Source organism: Pteropus vampyrus, unplaced genomic scaffold (genome assembly GCF_000151845.1).
Source record: "Pteropus vampyrus isolate Shadow unplaced genomic scaffold, Pvam_2.0 Scaffold388, whole genome shotgun sequence".
NCBI lineage: Eukaryota > Metazoa > Chordata > Mammalia > Chiroptera > Pteropodidae > Pteropus > Pteropus vampyrus.
The window spans coordinates 1,281,696-1,301,074 of NW_011889169.1; the positions used below are offsets into that span (position 1 = coordinate 1,281,696).

The 19,379-nt window shown below is 43.7% G+C and overlaps 1 protein-coding gene across 1 annotated transcript in view; it reads left to right on the plus strand.

Annotated features, from left to right (window-relative positions):
- Positions 1–10,657: 10,657 nt before the first annotated feature.
- The window catches only part of HCK (HCK proto-oncogene, Src family tyrosine kinase), a 36,975-nt gene continuing 28,253 nt past the window's right edge, over positions 10,658–19,379 (plus strand). Inside the window, exon 1 of the mRNA XM_011380150.2 lies at positions 10,658–12,586. The gene's annotated coding sequence lies outside the window, so the exon portion shown is untranslated. The remainder of the gene's footprint in view (positions 12,587–19,379) is intronic.

Sequence of the window (19,379 nt, forward strand, 5' to 3'; positions counted from 1 at the left end):
TGTTTTAACTTGCATTTCTCTGTTAATGCTGAGATTCAGAATCTCCTCCCATACTTGTCAGGTATTGGGCTTCCCTTTCCATGAATTGCCTATTCAGATCTTTTGTCCGTCATCTATTGGGGTTCCTTTTTCTTGTTGATTTGCAGGAGTAGCATATAAATTTTAGCTATTAATCCCTTGTTAGCTGTTGATGTTTCAGATATCTTCTCCCAATACGTTGGCCACCTGTTAAGTTTATCTATGGAAATGTCCTCAAACTTTAGCATGCATCAGAATCTCCTAGAAGTCTTGCTAAAAACAAAGATTGCTGAACCCCACCCCAAGGTTCTGGCTCAATAGAGCATTTCTAACAAGTATTTGCATTTCTAACAAGCATTCAGGTGATAGTGATGGTCCAGGGACCACATTTTGAGAATCACTGGTCTTGGGTGCTTTCTTTGGAACAATTTTTTTCTTTTCAACAAATTCTTAATTTTGGTATTTTCAAGTCTATTTATTCTCGTTTTATGGATGAGGGAACTGGAGCTCAAGGAGTGAAGTGAATGCCCCAAGCTCACACAGTGAGCTGAGATTTGGACCCCTACCTGGCTAACCCCAGAGCCCAAGCTTCTAACTGCTCTGCTTTTCTGTCTGCCAGTTTTAGGATGGATGTAGCGATTGCAGGCTGAGGCATTTGGACCTGAGGCTACAGGGAGCCCCAGTAAATTCCCCAGCGAGGCAGCAGTAAGAGGGAGGAGTCAGTTGGCTAGGGGCGGGGCCAAAGAGCTAGAGGTTCCTCTTAAAGGCCTGAGGGCTTTGCAAGATCAAACTCAGAAACTGCCCACAATCCTAGCTTGGGCACAGTGACAGGGCTGCTGAGAGGCAGTTATTACCCTACAGCTCTAGCAATGGAGCAATTTCCCTCACACCCCAAGGAAGTCCCCACCTACCCCGGAACTACCCTGTTACCAAAGCCATGTAACCCCTAGTTACTGAGGTCCAAAGGCCCTGGCTGGGGCAACCCAGACTCTGAGCATGAGAACTCCGTCCACACTTCCTCCTGTTTCATCTAGAGTCCCTACCTTCCTATCTTGGCACTGAAAAAGAGGGAAACCCCCTATGGGTGGGACAGCTGATTCCCAAAAGCTTCTGGGGGTTGGGGTAAGGATGTAACTTCCCTACCAGCTAGATCCCGTGGGAACAGTCCTACCCCATTGACAAGTGGTGAAATTAATGAAATTGTCTCTAGTCCCCCCAACGCCTTACACTATGCCCCTCTCATTTGGAGACACGGCAACCTCCTACTCCCTCCCAGCTTCCAACTGGAGACTCCTAACAGTCCTTTCACAACTGTGTGTTGGGGAGGAGTCCTGGGGCCACTGTCATTCAGTCACCAAGCATTTAGAGAGCACCAATTAGACACTAGAGGAAAATATTACGCCAGACACTCTGTTAGACACTAGAGGAAAATATAAAACAGTCCCTGCCCACTGGGGGCTCCTGGCCTGATGGGGAAGGCAGGTCCCCAAATAATCACAGCAGAAGGTTCTCAGTTGTAAAATCAGTGAGAAACAGCTCTTTCTGGGGAAGATGGAAAAGGCTTTGCAGAGGAGGTGACTTATGAGCAAGAGTTTGAAGGCCAAGCAAGATTTTTGGCAGGTAGACAAGACAAGAGAGAGCCCTCCAGGAGGGGCCGACAGGTGCAAACTCCAGGGAGCTCGAAGGAACTTCACATACTCTAAGACTGGTGGCCATTTGCACCAGTGCAGTGTGGTTAGAGGCTCAGGGTCAGACTGAGTGAGTTTTGAATACCAACTCTGACATCTGCTAGTTGAGCAATCTTGGGTAAACCCCTAAATGTCTCTGGATCTTGGTTTTCTCATTTATAAAATGTGGATAATAATAGCATCACCCTCAGAGATCTCATAGATTATCGTGAGGCTTAAACAAGATAATCCATGCAAAAGTATATATATAAGCGTTCAATAAATGTGACCCTTATTATTGCTGAAGGACCATTGGGTGTGTGAGGTGAGGGCCAAGGTGGGGGAGGGGTGTGCAAATCAGAGGAGAAACCAGAGGAGTGGGCAGATGGAGAAGGCCTTTTAAGGAAAGGCAGGCTAGGAAGAATAGGCAATGGAGAGTGACCCCATGGGCTTGCATTTTCCAGAAGTAAATATAGCTACTTGGAGAGGAGGCTTAACTGGAGAGCAGAGGAGAGCCTGGGTGCTGGGGAATGGGGCAAGGGGCTGGGACGAAGACCAAACGAGAGATGCTAAGACCTGACTTAGATGGGGAAGAAAGAAGAAGAAAGAGGAGAGGGCAGCTCCAGAGGGGAGGGAGGGGAAGAGGGCTCTCTCCTCGCTCAGAAAACAGCAGCCTCTCACATACTTCGATTAGACTCATTCATTCGTTCATTTATTCCACAACTATTTTTTTTAGCACTTGAACCCTGGGCTCATGGAGCTTATATTCTAAGTTTATGTAACTATTCAATAATGTTACTTGGTGCATCCAGATGCAGTAACCACCCAGTCAGGCCTACATGATCAGAAATTGTTCAGCCTCACTCGTAATAAGAAAAATCCAAATTCATACTACATCGAAAAACCATTTTTCAATTATTAGACTGGCGAGGTTGGAAAGTTTGTAGGTATGAGGAAACCGGCATGTTCATACATTGTGGGTGGGAGGGTAAGTTGATAAAAATCCTATTTAACAATATCTACCAATATTTTAAATGCACAGATCCTTTGATGAAACAATTCCACTGCCAGGAACGTCTACATTTATATTCACACAAGTGGAAACAGTGGATGTGCAAGGAAAATCATGGCTTTCTTTCTAATAACAAGAGATTAGAAATAAGCAAAATGTTCAGTGACAGGGAACTGGTTAAATAAACCATGGCTCAGGCAGACAATAGAATAGTGTGTGGCCATAAATAAGAATGAGGTTACTCTCTATGTACTGTTACGAAATTATTTCCAAGATAGAGCAAGAGGGAAAAAAAAGGGAAGGTGCAGAACAATACACTTTGCATAGTGCTTTCTTTTGAAAGGTGGAGGGGAATGACTTTGTGTATATGCATGGAATAATTCTGGAAGGATATACAAAACAAGTGATGCTTGTTGCCTCTAAGCTGGAGGAGCATATAGTTGTATAATAAGGAGGAAAATAAACTTTCTTTTCATGATGTTGTGCCCTGAATATAAATTACAGAAAAGCAATTTTTAAAAAACCGCTATCATGATGTTTATTGTACTCTATAACACCTCTGCTTTTATGTCTGTCTGACCTCTCCCCCCCCCCCCTCTCTCTCTCTCTCTCTCTCTCACACACACACACACACACACATCTTGTTAGGGGCTGGTTCTGACCCATCCCTACACTCCTCGGAGACCGACACAGCACCCAGCACAAAGTAAGTGCTCAGAAAAGTTGGATACATATTCATAATGACTACCTTCTCCAAGATCCCAATTAGTTTCACCTCCTGGTATTCATGCTCTCGTGTAGATCTTTCCCACCTTGAATAGGGGTGACCTGTGTAACCCATTTGACGTTTCACCTTGCTCTTCTGGATCACTCACTCTGGGGGCAACCGTGTCATGAGCACACTCAGGCAGCCATATGGAGAGGTTCACATGGTGAGGAGCTGGGGCCTCCTGCCAACAGTCACATGAGTGAATCATCTTGGAAATGGACCACCCAGCCCCACTCCTTCAGATGACTGCAGACCAAGCTGACCTTGACTGCAGCCTCATGAGAGGCCCTAGCCAGAACCACTGAGCTAAGCTGCTCCCAGATTCCCAACCCACAGAAAGTGTGTGAGATAATAATTTTATAATGTTTTAAGATGCTAAATTTTAGGTAATTTGTTACATGGCAATGTATAACTAATACAATCAATAAACCTTTATTAAGCATTTATTGTCTATCAATTCAGTGGGGAATGTAAGACAAAAACTTATGGCCCTGCCCTCAGGGAAGCAGTTCATGTACACATTTATTCTTAGACTCATTTATTCCTTCAATAAACATTTATTGAGCACTTATCGTATACCTACCTAGCCCTGCGTTGAATGCCGATTCACAGAATGTTGGCAATTAAAATACACTGTAGGGCAAGAGGGAACTTTCTGGAGTGATAGAAATGTGTATCTTAATGAGGTTGAAATTACATAGCTGCATATGCATTTGTAAAAATTCAGCAAATGAACACTTACTTGGTCTTGTGCACTTTTTGTATGTAAATTTTACATTAAAATACTGTAAACAAACATTAACTCTAGTTAATAATATGTCTGCTGAAATCATTTACTTTGAAATACATTTTTAAAAGATGAATTGATGAATGGATAGAAGGATAACACAAGTAACATGTTAATGGTAGAATGCAGGTAGTGATTATGAGGGTTTTATTGTAAAACTGTCAATTTTGCTGTATGTATTTTAATTATACAAATAAAAATAAATATAGTCTAGATTAAATTTTTTAAACAAATAGAGAATAAGTTATCATCTCTTTTTTCCTGATCCCAATATTCCTTTCTTCTTCAGTGGCAACCTCTATTATTGTCAACTGTGTAGTTTCCAGACCTTTCTCTGTGCATTTACATACACATATAGCTAAATACAAAACTATGTTATTTTAAAAAAATGAATGTACCCTCTAAACTATTATGCACCAACATCTTGGGGATCGCTCCATGTTAATTCATACACATCACCTCAGTTTTAAATTGCTGAGTAAGAGTGCGCTTTCAAGGTGCCAGGCTCAGAGACAATATCTTGCCCTGGAACAGACAGTTAGTTAAAATTGCTGGGACGTGAACCCATTCTCCTAGTTCCCAGGCTTGAGTGCACCCTTCAGTAAAAAGGCCTGGGCCCCGGTCTTGCCCCCATTCAGTGGTGGCAGGAGCAAGGCCACCACTGAATGGGGGCAGGACTGGGGCCCAGGACTTTTTACTTCAGGGAATGCAGGGATGGCCAGGTCCCACTCTGCCCTGCCTTCCCCCCACCCTCCCACCTGCCTGAGCTTCAGTGCACCCAGACCCAAGAGGAAGTTCTCTAAGTGCTTCCTCTTTTCTTGGCCTCCGGGGACAGTGGGAGGAGGGGGGAGGGTGATTGTGAAACTGAACTGTTCCTCACTCCCCTGGGGGGACCCGTCAGCTGGAGGTGGCCTTGCAGCTGGGGGCAGAAAAACAACTTCACGGGGCACTACCACCCCTCAGCATCCCCATCCCTGGCTAAACCCGCCATACCCCTGAACAGGAGGTCAGCTACCTTTAGAACCGTACCTGTCCCATAAGGCAATCTCCCTGGTCGCCTACAGGAGAAAGCCCCAGCTCCTTATCAACTGCTGTTGCCGTCTCTAGCCTCATCTTCCTTCTGTGCATGGCCAGGGCTTCAGGCATAACAACACAGGTTTGTGGCTCATCTAACAGGCCTAGCTGTTCCTCCCTCAAGATTTTCAAGCTTTGTCCATTCTGTCTGGAATATCCTTTGCTATAATCTTCTACTAGTATCCTTTAAACTTCAGCTGATCACTTACTTCAAGAAGTCCTAATGCACTCCAGGCTGGACCAATGTTCCTCCTACTTGGTCCTATGATATCATGGGCCTTTCTCTTTACTATAGCATTTTCCACTCTGTATCTAAGTTATTGGTTTAAGTTTTTGTCTCCATAAGTGAATTGAATGTTGCTTGAAGGCCACAACTATCTTGTCTATTTTTCATGGGTGTGTACCCAGTCCTTGGCAGAGATGTGCTTAGTAAACCCTTAATAAATATTAATAGAATTAATCAAAGAATGACGGGTGTGACTCTCAGCACTATCATTAACTGGCTGTTAATAAACCTTAAGCTTTAGTTTCTCCATCTGTAGAATGGGCATAAGAATAGTATCTGCATGGAATTTGCAAAAATGTAGAAGAGAGAGACAATAAAAAGATTAATATATAAATATGTACTATAGTGCTTGGAGGTGACAAGTTCTCTGGAGAAAAATAAGGCAAGGAGGAGGGGCTAGAAAAGATGGAGGATGGAAAACCTTTTTAGAAGAAAGTTTAAGGACCTGCCGGGGGCTGCTGTGACTTTTTCAAGGGCTAGTCTTTTCAGATTTTCACCTACTTCTCTTGGAAAATGAGGGCAGCAGTAACCTCCCGCCTGAGAGGGTGTAGCTGTGAAATAAACACTGGCTACTTTGCAAATAAAAGGGGAAATATTTGAACCCCGAAATGATGATCGTGGCTCTCTTCCCCATCCCCATCCTGTTTTGAATATAGAACAATAAACAGTGGTCCTAAAGAATTTGAAATATGAAATGCAAATGCCCCGGGAAATAAGAAAATATATTTTTGAAAGAGCCAGCGTCTGATCCACTGTAATGTGAAGCTCATGTTGTCCCCTAGCTCCTGCCCTCCCTCCAGGACTGAATCCTGCATCATGTCCTCTAGTCAGCATCATTTTCTCTACTTCTCAATGTCCAGAGAACACTGAATTTGTGTAGTCATTACGAGAACAGCCTTTGGAGGCACACTGGAGACTCAGAGACCCAGGTTTAAATCCCGGCTCCACTGCGTGCTGGCGATGTGACCTTGGACAAGTGTCTTTACCTCTCTGAGCCATCTATTTATAGTCATACTTATCTCAAAGAGGTTAATCGAGGTGATGTGAGCGAGGGCACAATAATAAGAGCTTTTTGTGCAATAATTCAATGACCTGGTGAGGTTGATACTCTTATCATTCCACTTTACAAACAAGAAAATGAAGTCTCAGCTAGCGAGAGGCAGTCAGTGCAGCCTCAATACCTTTGCTTCCATCGTTCCTCTACCCCTGACCCACTGCCAAGTGCACAACTGGAAACTTTCTTGACTATTTTCATCCTCTAAAAATCCTGCCCAGCCTCAATTCTATCTTGTCCATGAAGTCTCTGATTTTTTTTAATAGACTTTATTTTTGAATAGTTAATATATCCAAGCGGATCAAAGTTCAAGAGTGGAGAGGGTACACTGGAAGCAGAAAGTCTCCCTCCCTCCTCTGTTACCCAGCTACACAGTTCCCTTTCCTGCAAGAAACTACTGGGACAGCTTCTTATGTGTGCCCTTCTCGACTCAGCCCAGACATGTCGTAAATTCCCACACATTTGTTCTCCTGTTCTATGCAAATGGTAAAATACAATAGAAGTTATTGTATACCTTGCCCCACCCCTTACCAGCTTGTTCTCTATTAGTAAGGCGTTTCTTCGTTCTTTTTTAACATCATTTTTATTGAATTATAATTCACATAGCATGCATTCATCCATTTAAAATGTACAATTCAATGATTTCTAGTATAGTTACAGAGCTATGCAACCATTACCACAATCAATTTGAGGACATTTTTATTACCCACCCTCCCCCGCCCCCAAAATCCCTACCCATCAGCAGTTACTTCTTATTTCTCCTCAACTCCCAGGCCTAGGCAACCACTAATCTACTTTCCATTTCTGTAGACTTGCCTATTATGAACATTTTATATAAATGGAATCACACAATATGTGGTCTTTTGTGACTGGCTTCTTTCATCAAACATAATATTTTTGAAGTTCATCCATATTGTAGCATGTATAAGTACTTTCTACCTCTTAATTGACAAATAACTTTCCATTGTATATATGTACCACATTTTATTTATTCTTTGAAGGACATTGGAGTTGCTTTCACTTTTTGCCAATATGAATAATGGTGCTATGAAAATTTCACATACAAATTTTTGTGTAGACACATTTTCAGTTATCTTGAGTATGTACCTAGGAGTGGAATTGCTGGGTCATGTGGTAACCCTATGTTTAACCTTTTGAGGAATTGCCAAACTGTTTTCCAAAGGTACTGCACCATTTTACAGTCCTATCAGCAGTGTATGAGGCTACTAATGTCTTCATATTCTCATCAACACTCATTATTATCCATCTTTTTTTTAAATTATAGCCATTCTAATGGATGTAAGGTGGTAGCTCATTGTGGCTTTTATTTGTATCTCTGTAATGACTAATGATATTAAGCATCTTTTCATGTGCTTATTAGCTATTTATATAGCTTCTTTGGAGAAATATCTGTTCAGATCTTTTGCCCACTTTTCAATTATGTCATCTTTTTATTATTGAGCTGTGTTACTTACATATTCGGGATACCGGTCCTTTATCAGATCTATAATTCGCAAATATTTTCTTTCATTCTGTGTATTGTCTTTTCATTTTCTTGATTGTATCATTCACAGCACAAGTTTTAAGTTTTTATGAAGTCCAGTTTATCCATTTTTCTTTTGTCACTTGTGTCACATCTAAGAAGGCTTTGCCTAAACCAAGATCATTAAGATCTATTTTTAAGAGTTTATAGTTTTAACTCTTAGGTCTATGATCCATTTTGAGCTAATTTTTGTGAGTATTGTGAGGTAGGGGTCCTATTTCATTATTTTGCATGGAAATATACAGTTGTCCCAGCATAATTTATTGAAAAGACTATTCTTTCCCCTATTGAATTGTCTTGGTACCCTTATCTTGACCATAACTGTGAGGGTTTATTTCTGGACTCTCAATTCTGTTCCATCTATCCTAATGCCAATACCACACTATCTTGATTATTATAGTTTTAAAGGAAGTTTTTAAATGAGAAAGTGTTAGTCCTTTAACTGTATTTTACTTTTTCAAGATTGTTTTGGCTGTTCTGGGTTTCTTGCCTTTCCATATGAATTTTAGGATGAGCTTGTCTACTTTTACTAAAAAAAAGACACTCATAGTTTTGATAGAGATTATGTCAATTTGGGGAGTATTGTCAATATTAGGTCTTCCAATTCATGAAGGGATGTCTTTTCCATGTTATCTTTCCCATCTCACGCAATGACTTTATTTGGGTCTTCTTACATTTCTTTAAAGAATGTTTTTTTAGTTTTCAGAGTACCTTGCACTTCTTTTGCTCAATTTATTCCCAAGTATTTTATTCTTTTTGGTGATATTGTAAATGAAATTGTTTTCTTAACTTTATTTTCATAATATTCATCGCTAGTGTATAGAAATACAATTAGTGTTTTTATTTATTTATTTATTTATTTATTTATTTATTTATTTATTTATTTGGCGAGGCAACCCTTGATTGACCTCGTCAGCTTACGATCCCTTATTTTTTTAAATTTTTTACGCCTACATCCAAGTACTAACCAGGCCCAAACCTGCTTAGCTTCCGAGATCAGACGGGATCAGGCTCGTTCAGGGTGGCATGGCCGTAGACTACATCTTTATATTTTTTGACAACTGCTTGGTACTCCATTACTGTATTATCATTTATTTTCCCAGTCCCAAGTGATGGATATTTAGGTATTCCCAGTCCTTTCCTGGTAAAAGCAGTGCCGCAATGACTCTCCTTCTACATATCCATGAAATCTCAAACATTTTCATTTTTCTTTCTCTGAGCTCCTACAATTGTCAGTTTCCACCACCCTAGCCCATGCCACCATTATCTTGCCCTTGGATGACTGCCTCAGCTTGCTCAGGCTGGGTTTCCTGCTATCCCTTGCCCCTCCAATCCATTCTCTACCCAGCAGCCAGAGAGATCCCATTAAAACACAAGCCAGTCTGGCTTACTCTGCTCAAAACCTCCAAAGGCTCTCATCTTATGTCAATTAAAGTATCTTCTCAGTACCAAGACATTCACGGCCTCACAAGCTAGCCCCGCTACCTCTCCAACATCATCTCCATCACTCTCCTCTGCACCCACTCTGTTTCGACTACACTAGCCTCCTTGTATTCCTTACTACACCAAGTGTGGTTGCATCTCAGGACCTTTGCTATTATTATTCCTCCTGCTTGAAACACACTTCCCCCAGATTATCACATGATGTACTCTCCCAGTTCAGTTGGTCTCTGTTCACATACCCCCACTTCAGAGAAGTCTTCCCTGACCAGGTGTCAAGTCACACCATCACTCCTCCTACCCCTGCTACCTCTCCCCTTGCCCTGCTACCTCTCCCCTTGCCCTGCTTTGTTTTTCTTATAATCCTTATCACCCTTGGACGTAAGATGCTAGCTGATGCTCACAATGACTCACAAAAGTAAATACTATTATTATTCCCACTTGACAGATTAGGAAACTGAGGTCAGAGAAGTGACATGATTTATGCAAGATCACTCAGTTGATAAATGGTTGTGCCAGGGTTTGAACTCTAGTCTGACTCCAAAAATGCAGTATTTAGTGCCACTTTTTGTGGTCAGCTATATTCCCCATGACGATGAATAAGTGAATGGATGAATGACTGAATGGACAAAAGGTTTACCACCCCAAATACTGAGTGGTAAGACAGTGTTTCAGGACAAAATTTGTAATTGTAATAAATGTTCTTTGATGCTAATATGAGTTAGATGGGAAAATTTTTTTAGTTAAAAACAATGACAATATCAAACTGGCAAGGATATGGAAAATAGAAACCATTCATTGCTGGTGGGAATGCAAATGGTTTAATCACTTTAAAAACCAATTTAGTAGTTTATTATAAAGTTAAACATAGACTTACAATATGATCCAGCAATTCCAGTCCTAAAGATTTACCCAAGAGAAATCGAAACATGTCCACACAAACCCTTGCACATGAATGTTCATAGCAGCTTTATTCATAGAGCCCCAAACTGAAAACAACCCAAATGTCCATCAAAAAGTAAATGGATAAACAAATAGTGATACATCTACACTGTGGAATACTACTCAGCAGTGAAAAAGAACAAAATGCTGGAACGTGTAACAACATGGAAAATCTCAAAAGCAATGTCAGTAAAAGAAGACAGACATAAAAGAAACATACTGTATGATTGCATTTATGTAAATTCTAGAAAAGACTAAGCTAATCTATAATGACGAAAAGACATTCAGCAGTTACCTAACGCAATGGGTGGAAGAAGTTGACTGCAACAAGGTAAAAAGGAACTTTTTGGAGTAATAAAAGTGTTATATATCTTGATTAGGATGGTGGTTATACAGGAGTATACATTTGCCCAAATTCATCAAGCTGAGCATTTATAATGGTGTGTTTTATTTATAAAAGCATTCGACAATAAAATTGATAGGAGCTTTGGGAACATGTACAAGGATTTATATTACACCATTACTTTAATAGCAAAAAAAAAAAAAGAAAGAAAAAGAAAAAGAAAAAGGGCAGGGAGGAGGCCAGGGTGGCGGCGGGAAGAGGAATTGGTTAACAGGAGAATGTTTCAGCTATCTGTGGTCCTTTGCCATCACAATGGCAGACTTATGGAAAAAGACGTAGCTGATGCTGATAATGACCCTCTCATGTCCCCAGAACCCGCATCTCTCTTCCCGGAGGTCGGATTTACCGCCGCCCCCGTGTTTGAAGTCCTCTGAACCAACAGGAAATCGGCCAAGAATGAGCCAGAGTGGTTCCCGCGGGTCAGGAACCTTGAATGGCGTTTGAATAGCACAAGGCTTGTGGAGCGGAAACCGCGGACCACAGAACTGCCAGGAAGGCTTGGGACTCGGCTTGGGGGAAGGGCTGACTAGAAAGAGGGAATTAGAATGGTGGGGGAAACGGATCAGAATGTTTGGAGGTGGGGGCAATTAGAACCCAGTCAGAGCCCATAGGGTAGGGTTAGAATCCTTCGATTGGGGATAGGGGTAGCGGGATAGGATTCCTGGAGGGCAGGACTAGAATCTTTGGATGGACCTGATTAGAATCTGGCGGGATGGAGTCAAATCCTTTGGGAACAAGGCTGGGATCACCCAGGAGCGGGATTAGAAGCCCGGGTGTTAGGGTTATAAATCTCGAGGGCTAGGATAGAATCCTTTGAAGAGAGGTGTAGGATCCTTCGATTGACTAGATTAGAATCTCTGCGGTAGGATTAGAAACCTCCGGTGGGCGAAGTTAAAGATCCTTCAGATGTGATTCAAAATCATTTAGAGCAGAGTGAGGACCTTGGGAGGAGGAGACAGGTTGTTGGGGTTCTTGGGGAGGCGGTTTTAAAACCCCAGGGTGAGGTTTAAAACCTCTGGGGACAAGGTTAATATGTTAGGAAGCGGGATTAGAATTCATGAGGAGAGGTGTTAGCATATTTGGGGGAGAGAGATGGAGTCAGGATTTGGGGGGAGAAGTTAAAATTATTGGGGGCGGGGTTATTATCCATCAGGGGCTGGGTTAGAAGCCTCGGATGGGCGGTGTTAACAAATCCTTAGGCGGCGGGATTAGAATTCTGGAAGTGGAGGCGCAGTTTAGAATCCCAGGGGTGGGGTTAGAATCTTCCGGGGGCGGGGTTAGGATGGTTTGGGGCGGGGTTAGCATCGCTCCGGGCTCGGCTTAGGCTCCCAGATGGCCTGTGGGCGTCACTGTATCCCCGGTTCCAGCACCAACTCACCGCGGAGGCGTAGAGGCAAGTGGGAGGTGGATCCGGGCAGTCCGGCGCCAAAGGAGCCCGAAAAGACCCGCGCTCGGAGGGCCCTAACCTCTTCTTCAGTCAGTCCGTCTTCCTTGGGCACGGGCGACCCGGGACCCCGGGGACTGCTGAACTGGGGGGGCGCTCGAGCTGCGAGGATCCGGGCTGCCCGCGGGACGAGGAGCGGGCGCCCAGGTGAGTGCCACAGACCGGGGACAGGGTCACCCTCCAGTGAGCTCAATCTGAAGGTCCTCCGGCTGCTGGGGAGCCCAAGTGGTGGGAAAGGCAGGCTGGGGTACAATGGGAAGGTACCGTCGGGGGAGCGGCAGACAGGCCGTGGGATACTGGGCAGACCGAGGCGGGAGGGTGCCCAGATGAGGGGCGAAACTGCCCAGCTGCCAACCTACCAAAGCTGGAGCGAAGGGGAAGCTCAGGCCGCCAAGTGACTTTATGCTGGAACCGCCACTTCTCTGAGCCATCCAGGTTCCCCTTCTGAAAAAGAAAAAACGAGAAGGAAGGGATGGGGCTTTATGAGGCCTTTACGGTTCCCCAGTGCGGGTGGGTGACGGGTCACGGCGACTTGGCAGCGGCCGTGGGGAAGGGGACAGCTGGTCGTAGGCGTGACCTGCGAGCCACACCCTGGCAGGGCTGCAGCTGAGGACTCTCTTCCTCCTCCTCTTCTTCTTTCTCCGCTGGGCCCTGATCCCCAGCAGGTCTAGGTCAAACCCCAATACCTCCTGGATAGACTGCGGGATGTCTGCCTCATCACTTTCCTCCTCCTGAGACCTTGTGGAAGTCACTCTCCCTCTCTGAATTCCAGTTTCCTCATCTGTCAAATGCGGCTATTAATTCTTTCTTCCAAGACTGCAGTAAGCTAGAGTATGTTAGAGCGCCTGCATGTGAGAGACAGTTGAGCGTCCTGGTTAAGGAAGGTGGCTTCTGGGAGCAATCTGCCTGTGGGACTTTGGGCCAGGGTTTGGCCTTTCTGTGTCTCTGCTTCCCTAATTACAGAATGGATATAAAAATCAATAATAATAATAATAATAATGGCTCCCTCAAGGGTTATTTAGGTTGAGTTACTGAAGGAAAGCTCTTAGAGCAGAGGTCCCCAATCCCTGGGTTACGGGAGGGGTACTGGTCCCTGGCCTGTTAGGAACCCGCTGCACTACAGGAGGTAAGCAGCAGGCTAGTGAGCTAGCAAAATACTTCATCTGTATTTGCAGCCACTCCTCAGAGCTCGGCATTGCCACCTCAGCTCCCGGCATTGCCACCTCAGCTCCATCTCAGATAATCAGGCATTAGATTCTCACAGGAGCATCGGTCCCTGGTGACAAAAAGGTTGGGAACCGCTGTCTTAGAGCACTGCCTGACAGGTATACATGCTTAACACATGTTAACAATAGTCATAGCTATTATGGTCTAGCCTAGTGGTTCTCAAACTTGAGCAGTACATCAGAACCACGTGGAAGGCTTGTTAAGATATTTGGGCCCTGACACCAGAGTGCCTGATTGTGTAGGTCTGGAGCAGGACCTAGAGAATTCGCATTCCCAGGCGAAACTGATGCTACTGGTCCAGGAACCACACTTTGGGAACCACTAGTGTAACCTGTGGCTGGCACAGAGAAAGTCCTCAATAAATAACAGTTCCCTTATCCCAAGGCTTCCTCTTCACTGACCCTTTTATGGGAGGAGGGGTTAAAATACAGAAAGTGAAGAGAATTATATATTAAATATTCCAGGAATCCACCACCTAAAATTATCAAATGATGGTGTTTTGTCATGTTTCCTTCAGATTTTTAAAAAATAAAATTACTAGGAGATGAAATCGAAGCTTCCCCACATTGTGTCCCTCTCAGTTGTTTCTCTCCCTTCTCATAGGCAACCGCTGTCATGAATTACAGTCCTTCCAGCCTGTGCCTTTATAAATTTATCACATATCTACAGATGCATAAACAATGCATAGAATCCTTTTCTGTGTCTTTTAAGATCTATGTAAATACTATCTGCAGTTCTCCCCGCTACCTTCTTCTTATGGTTAAGTTGTCAGTGTCTAGCCAGGATGAGAAAAAGAGGTCTATTTTATTCCTTCTAAGTGGAGTGTCCCCGCAGGTGACCACCCTACCTTATTTCTCATTCCCCTGTCGATGAACGTTCAGGTTGTTTCACGTGTTCACTACAACAAACGATACTGCTGAGACCATCCTGGATGTGTGGCCGAGGGCACATGAGCAGGTGTTTCTTGGGTGGCTCTCCAGAAGGGGCACTTGTGGCCCTCTCTTTTTGTGGGAGAAGAGGGCTGAGACCTGGAAGGGTCTCCCAGGGGGTCTGGGATAGAGAAGAGAGAAGAATATGGGTCTGTTACCTCCTAGCTCTCTCTAGACCCAGGACCACTGTCCCAGGTCTCCTGATCTCGGCTGCGGGAGGGCAAAGATTATCCACCTTGTTCACTGTACCTGACACTTGGTAGATACTCAAACCAAGGAGCATTTTTAAAAATTTTGAATCACAAACATTTTAGTTTACTTTTTTGTATAGTCTTCTTTTCTGTGCACTTTTTATTTAGTGTAATTAGTTAAAATGCTGCATATACAATTTTTATCCCACTTATTCACTTAGCATTACATTGTAAGCGTTTTTCTATGTCCTTGACTTTTTTTTATGGTCACATAACATTCCACTGTTTGGATATATCATAGTTTGTTAAACCCTCCTAGCAAAGCACTTTTATGTAGTAATATCTTTTGTGCTGAAATTCACATAACATTATAAAATTAAAAAGTGAATAACATAGCATTTAGTACATTCACATCCACTACCTCTATGTAGTTCTAAGACATTTCAACCCCACAAAAGGAAACACCATACCCATTAAGCAGTTACTCCCAATGCCTTCCTCTCTCAGCCCTTGGCAACTACCAACTTGCTTTTTGTCTCTATGGATCAATTTATTTTGATCATTTCATATAAACAACCAAATAGCACAATATGTGACCTTTGGTGTCTGGCTTATTTCACTTAACATAATGTGTTCAAAGTTCATACACATTGTAGCATGTATCAGTATTTCATTCTTTTTTATGGCTGAATAATATTTCATTGTGTGTATATACCACCATTTGTTTAGCAATTCATCCATAGATGGAGATTTGCATTGTTTCCACCTTTTGGCCATTGTGAATAGTGCTGCTGTGAACATGCATGTACGTGTATTTGTTTTGAGCAACTTGGGTAGATATTAAAGACTGGAACTGCTGGGTCATATGGTAATTCGTGTTTAACTTTTTGAAGAATTGCCACATTGTTTTTTACTAATTTACAATCCCATCAGCATTGTATAAAGGTTCCAATTTCTCCACATCCTCGCCAGCACTTGCTATTTTCCTTTTTAAAAATTATTATTTGTATAGCCATCCTAGTAGGTATGGAAAGCATAAATCTTAATCTTACTCCAACAGGCTGCTGTCTGGGGGCCTTACCCCTCTGCATTCAGAGGACAAGCCAGGGCTTGGATTTTAAATTCTTTTAGAAAGTAAGTCCCAAGAGGCACGGATATGTCTGTCTCCTGAACCACTGTATCTCTAACACCTGGCATCTGGCACCTAGTAGGACCTCAAAAATATCGAATGTAAGAATGTCGAACAACTTCTCCCCTCCCTTGCTTGATATATGTCAGCACACAGATGTATTTCACTTGGCTTCAAACGGCAATTCTTTTTCAGCGGTTGCTAATGTTTAAAGAGAAGAACGCTCACATAAATCTAGATTTCTGTATTCTTTTGAAAATCTGGAAGAGTTATCAGTCATGGAGCTAGAACCTCCATCTCCCATGCTCCTCTGCTATTCACTCATGGCGACACTGGTGAAGCCAAGCAGGGGCTGCCCTGCACACTGCCCAAGCTGTCTAGCGAGCACCACCCTTGTCTGGTGGACCACTTTCCTCATGTGGATGGCCCTGTGGGCCCCTCCAGTCATTTGAGTTTTCAAGGCCTGCCCTCCAATCTTAAAAGTCCTCTCTTTTTTTTATAGAAAAGGAACGTCAGGCCCAGAAAGGGTAAGTAACTTTACCAAAGTCACACAGCTAGTTTGTAGTTCAATCTCTCTTAGCCTCTGTGTTTCTCAACAAACCCCCACAGCACTTTGATCGCTGCCCCATTTCTCTAGTTTCCTCTGCCCCAGGACTGGGAGTTTTAGTGTACTTTCAGAGGCATGGGTAATGATGCAGAAGAAAGCCTTGCTTGCATGTAAAATGCGCTTTTGTTCTTGGCCAGTGTCTGTGGCCACACATGCTGCACCCTCTGCATGTCACTGCACCCTCTGGATGGCACTGCACTGGGGCTTGCATTCCTAATTCTGGCCTAAGACACCTACCCGAGCTCCCATCATCACCTTGAAATCCTTTGGCCCAGGAGACTTAGGTTCAGCCAAGAGAATAGGAGACCTTCCCTCATCTCTGCCAGAGAAACGAAGAACAGTGGACAGAGCACAGGAGACCCGAGTTGGAGTGCCAGCATTGTCCCATACAAGTTGTGATGCATTGGGCAAATTCTTTCACTCTCTGAGTCTCAATTTCCTCATCCAAAAAATGAAAATAGAAGGATACTACCTCACAATCCATGCAGGACAATTCCTTTGATGTTAACACACACACACACACACACACACACACACACACACTCTCTATACTTTTCAAGGGTATATATGTCTCAGCTGGAGTTTCCCCAGAAGCAAATCCTAGAAAAGATTTCAAATGCATTTATTATTTGGTTTTTTGGGGAATTGATCTCAGAAAATTCTGGTAGGAGAGTGGAGATGCGAAACTGGAAAGAGAAGGCAGTCCATGGAGGTGTGTTAACAAGCCACTCAACCCTGTGGGTACCTGGAGCTCAGTTCCACTGGGAGCTCTGGGAGGCCATGAACCCACTCAAGAGGTGAGGGAACTAAGACATGTACCCACCTGCTCCTGTCGGTCACTGTTTGAGAGCTGTCCTGGGGAAATCATATATCTCTAGCACTTCCATTTGCCAAGCTCATGGGCAGAGCAGGCACCAGTGGCCACAGAGAAATCTCTCAGGCAAAGAGATGCAGGTGCTGGCACTTGGAAGTCCAGCGGGAGTGGTCCAAAAGAGTAAAGGGCGAAGTGAGTGCAGATGCAGAGGCTACCTAAGAGGGAAGGGGTGGCCATTGAGGACTTGTACAGGGAGAAATCTAAGGGCACCTTAGATTTATCTGTAATATTTTCATTTTTAACAAGGATGATGTACTGTTTTCCTAGGTGATAAAAGGTAATTTTAAAAAAAAATGCATACCCTCCAAAAAATAAAAGAAACTGGGGCTCTGTCAGCTATAAAAAAGTAACCGTAAAAGGGTCAGAGCAGGCATTATTGCAGCTTTGAGGTTTCCATTTGCAGATGATAGATTTGTGGCCAGCTGACCTTGGAGCATGGCGGGAGCTTAGTGTGGAATATTGTCCCTGGGGTGAACTGGCCACTGTGGACTGTCTGAAGGGGGAAAACTCCCCTCAGATTCAGTCAAGGAAAAACTTTATTCTTCTCCAAGCAGATAAACGCAGACAGCGCTTCTCAGTTTTAAACATACATTCATAACTGTTGTTTATATGGGGAAAACTGGGACACCCAGAAAGCTAAAGCGACTTCATTCAATAATTCAAGGATTTATTGAGCATCTACTGTGTCCTAACAGGACTGTATCCTAATAGGACTTGGATACATCAGTGTACAAAACAAGTCACTACCCCCACATAGCTCATATTCTATGGGGACACAGATGATAAATCCACAGGTAGTATATTAGGTGTGCATTAGTTCAGGTCCTTTGAGAAGCAGACTCTCAGAATTATTAAATATACAATAAATTTATTAGATGAAGTACCCTTGGGAGAAACTAGGAGAGGCTAAGAGAGCCATCAGATGGCAAGGCATGTTTGATCCAAATGAAGAAGAAAGGAAAGGAGGGAAAGAAGGAAGGGAAGTGGAAGCGGAAGTGTTTTTGACTGCAGTGCGGTTCTACGGAAGGCTTGGCAAGGCTGTCAAGGAGCCCTCAGTAACCCTGCCACGCTCAGTCATTGGCTGGGAGCAGCCCATGGCAACAGTTGCTGGATGTCAAAGAACAGCAGCTGGGGCCATTGGTCAATTCCACTCTATGCAGATGAGATCTGAGAGGCCCGTCCTCGTGGTCACCACATTAGGTCGTGGTTAAAGCCATGAAAGACACAGCTGGGAAGGGGCTAGACAGTGATGGAAGTTCCTGTCGTAGCCAGGGCAATGAGGGAAGACCTCTCTGAGAAAAAAAGATCTGCGAAGAGACCTGGGTGAAGTGAAAAAAGCTTTCTGGGTGAAGAACATTCCAGAAAGCCGCGTGTGCAGTGGCCCTAAGGTGGAAGCATGGTTGGTGCATTGAGGAATAGCAAGAGGCTAGTGTGGCTGGAATGGAAAAATCGAGGGAGGGGTGGTAGGTCTGTGAGGTTGAGGGGGCCCAGATCGTGGAGCCTTGCCAGCCACGGGGTGCTTGGGACGGAAGCACCGGGAGATTTTGAGCAGGAAAGGGATGTGACCTGGTTTATATTTTAAAAGGCTCGCTTGCTTATCTGTAAAAGGGAGAAACGGGGATTCAAACCCAATTCTTTTCCGACTTCAAATCCCAGCCTATATTTTCTAAACTTCCCTGCACCCTGCCTACCTTAGGGATAAAATTATTCTAAGGAGGTTCACAGTCGCCCTTGGATTCCACAGTTGACCAGGTGATCCGGTGGTAACATTCAACATGCTAAGAACTTACTGCATGTTTGGAACAAGTAGTTGGAACACAGACATCTCAGAACCAACCCTCCGCCTGAATCAGGCAAATGACCAAAGGCCCCAAGTTCCTCTTCGGTGTGTTGCTCTGTCACTTGCTATTGTGTAAACCAGGGCACAACACTTGCCCTCTCTGCTGCTCCTATCTGTATGATGAAGGTCTCTCCAATCCCTTC